The sequence below is a fragment of the Stegastes partitus genome, unplaced genomic scaffold (assembly GCF_000690725.1).
Source record: "Stegastes partitus isolate 25-593 unplaced genomic scaffold, Stegastes_partitus-1.0.2 Scaffold186, whole genome shotgun sequence".
Taxonomy (NCBI): domain Eukaryota; kingdom Metazoa; phylum Chordata; class Actinopteri; family Pomacentridae; genus Stegastes; species Stegastes partitus.
Genome location: NW_007577917.1, coordinates 358,761 through 362,207, shown reverse-complemented (window position 1 = coordinate 362,207; position 3,447 = coordinate 358,761).

Below are 3,447 nucleotides of genomic sequence, written 5' to 3'. Positions count from 1 at the left end.
GGTGTAGAGATGATGGATGGATGGATGGACTTTGGCTTAGGGCCGTGATAGCTGTGCTGTCTATGGAGAGCAGTTTTGGACATGCTCACCATGATTTCTGATGGGCCGACCCCATTCTCAGGTGCGTCTGTGGGCAAAGCCTTTAGATGATGCATAAATGTCTATAAGGAAATTGTCTTGGTAGCACAGTTGGTCTTTTTAGAGTATTGTTATTGTTGTTAAGCCTAGAGCTCCACAGCGCCATCTGGTGGAGACGTCACTGTTGCTAGAATATAGTCAGGGGTATAAAAAAAATGAAGTTACCCATAGATATGGGTTGCTTTTTTTTACCTTTTGTCTCTGCTCTGATTGTAAGTCCTGACCCTCGGCTTCTTTTAACCTCTGTTTTGGTCTCGACCAACTCCTGAGGGAGGTTTTGGATCATCCAGACACCGCCTTGTGTTCACCAGCTACTCACTAACTTTTGATTTTTGATGCTGGGAGGACGGTGCAGTGTTATGTGAGAACAGCTGAAGCCGATATGAGCAGTAGTGAACCCAAACCGTAAAGCTTCCGCCTGTAAAACCAACAGTGAGCTGTGAGAAGCCAAAACACTCCGTAGAGCTGAGCAGCAGATTAGGGCGATAATTTTCCGTGGCTTTGTCACCAGAATCGCACTGTTGGTTGATCAGAAACGCCTCCCACTGCTCTCTCCCCACTGGGATGCGCTGAGAACCATACACCAGCCGGAGCAAATACAAAATAACTGGAGGCTGGCCCTCTAAATTGCCAGATCATCGGTACAGAGATGCACTTCTCGCTGTGCGCCTTCGCCACAGAGTCGGTCTTTAGTCTCTAATGGAGCCCGTTTCCCTTAATGGTCTGCTCGGCATTGATCTGGGCTATATAAAGTGAAGAGCACTGAAGCTAGTAGGCTAGTGTTTATCTGACCACTTAAATGTTTATGTGTCACACAAACCATGTTGGTGGTTGTATTTACAGCTTGCAGCTCAGAGCCGGCAGCGTGGCACAGAGTTTTCAGTGAAAAACCATCAGTTGGTTGGAGCATCTTATTGTTTCCGTACATTTAAGTTTACGACTGTTGTGCTCCATCTGTTTATTCTGAAGAGGTTGTATGACAAACTGTTCAAGCACAGCCATCAGATTCACAGTTATAGTATTAATACCTTTTTAATCACAATATTCAACTTTCCTCTTTTGTTCACCGACAACAGAGGTGCTCATTTTTGATTTTTCGTCCTATAAAGTAAAAATAACAAATCTAATAAGAGCTACAACACCAAAAAACATCTTGTTTCTGTTCCTCTGTTGGGCGGATGTCTGACTTTCCCCCTACCATGTGCTAAAGGTGACTGCTGCACACGGCTCCTGAGAGCATGTGGAGAAACTATCAGGCACTTTAATGACTTCAGAGGAGAATTTGTGTTCGTGACAAATAGCTGCCTTTACCGCGCAGTTCATTAGTGCTGACAGATGACCTGCAGCCTGTGTAATAATAATGATAATTTAGGCATTATTAGACCACAAAAGTCCCAAGTTGTAGGCTACAGTAGGCTAACGATAATGAATTACCGACAGAGGCGACCCGAGGCGGAATCAGCTTCACAGGAAACGCGTTGTTTGAGAGTTTTTCCTCTGTGTAGGTAACCATGACGTTTATTTACTAACTCATAATATGTAGATGTTCCTAGAAGGCCTCCTTTTTAAAATATTTCCCACCACCTTATTGAACTTCTCTCTATGTGCTCATGATGCTGCTGGTTTGTTCTGGTGACCACTGCAGACGTTCTGGTCATGAGATGAGTCACTCTGGGTGCCACAAATAGAACAAAACCCTAAAAGTTAATTGGCTTGGAAAGGCAGCCAGGGTTTGTCGTCCAATCATAGCCTAGATTCTACCTCCTTTAATGACGTAGGCCGCTAGATGATGCTTAATGGCGTGAGCACATCAAATCAAAGAGTCCGTTACCAACAGTCATCGTCTCTCGTCAAAGTGTTTTTAGTATAAATTGGACAAACCAGTGCTCCACGGGATAATTGTCTCACCTTTAAAAAAAAAAAAAGCAACAAAAGCTTGGACCCGAGAGGTTTAATTCAGGAAATCTGTATTTGCAGGAAATGCTCGGTTCATAACAGTCCTGCTGTCACACTAACTGATTAACAATACTTCATCGAGCCGAGCAGAGATGAAAAACAACATTTTTTTTTTCTTTTTAGATTCCAGATTGAATAAAACAAGCAAATGAACAGACTCGACGTGGACCCACATCACAGGTACGGCAGACAACATCCCTCATCCTGCTCGACTTGAGCTACAATATATTTGAAAAGGAAAATGCCAGCAGGAGTCCTCATTGATTTACTGCAAAAAACAAAGGTTCACTTAGAGTGTGCTGAAGTCTTGTCTGTAATTTACATCTATGTTGTGCCAAGGTAATTCTGGAAAACAAGGGATGCACCAAGGGGGACCCATTCCCCATGCCGTTCAAAAAAAAAAAAAAACGTTGATCCAAGTGAATGTTTTCTTATTATGCTAGAAAGAATACAGAGAAAAAGAGGGGAGTGGAGCTCAGATGCTTATTTACAGCTTATTAGCCAGATACAGTGGGGCATTACTTAGCTCCACGCTGTGCGGCCTGCCATCCCGACCGCATCCAGGGACCTCGCAGCGGATTCCTGTCATCTGCAGCACATTGTATGTCTTTGCACTTTTCTTCCAGGCAATGTGGCAAACTCTTTACTGGCTCTCCGGGGACGGAGAATGACCAACTTTAACTAAATGTCCTGTTCAGTGGCCCCGAGTAGCCATTTAGGAATGCAGCGTAATGTTCCCCTGGGCGCACGCTGCCTCGCCAATTAGAGGTCAGGATGGAGGTAGTTGCGCGGCGCACCGCTTGAGATAGATGATGTCATTGTTTGGGGATGAACACGAAGCAGAATGGAGAGGAAGGGCTCGCTGAAGGTACCGGGTCACTTCTAGAGACGACATGTTTACAGTGTTTCTGTTAAGCAGGCAGATAGAAGTAAAGAAATCCCGAAACCGCCCCAGTGGGACAAAGAAATACCACAAAAACACACGACATAATATCACATATGTGGCTTTAAACCAGCCTCACTCTGCTGCGAGGCGTCTTTATGTGTGGAAACAAATCGTTTTTTGGGGCTGGACAGCAGCACTTTGTTTATTCCGCCTGAGGACACTGGCTATATTTTGCCTGGGGCCCACAAAGTTGCCATGACAGGTTTAAATAAGGACATCAAAACCACCCAAGGCAAGAGTGTAGGTTTTACTTTGTGTCAGCTTTGTCTCACAGTCAGTTCACACGCGCCAATGTGCTGCCATACGGGCAAAAAAAAAGAACATTAGGTTTCACATAAATATGATTTGTCGACTAACGTTTGACCGACTCAAACTTCTTCTTTTATTATTAAACAGCAAATATGAGC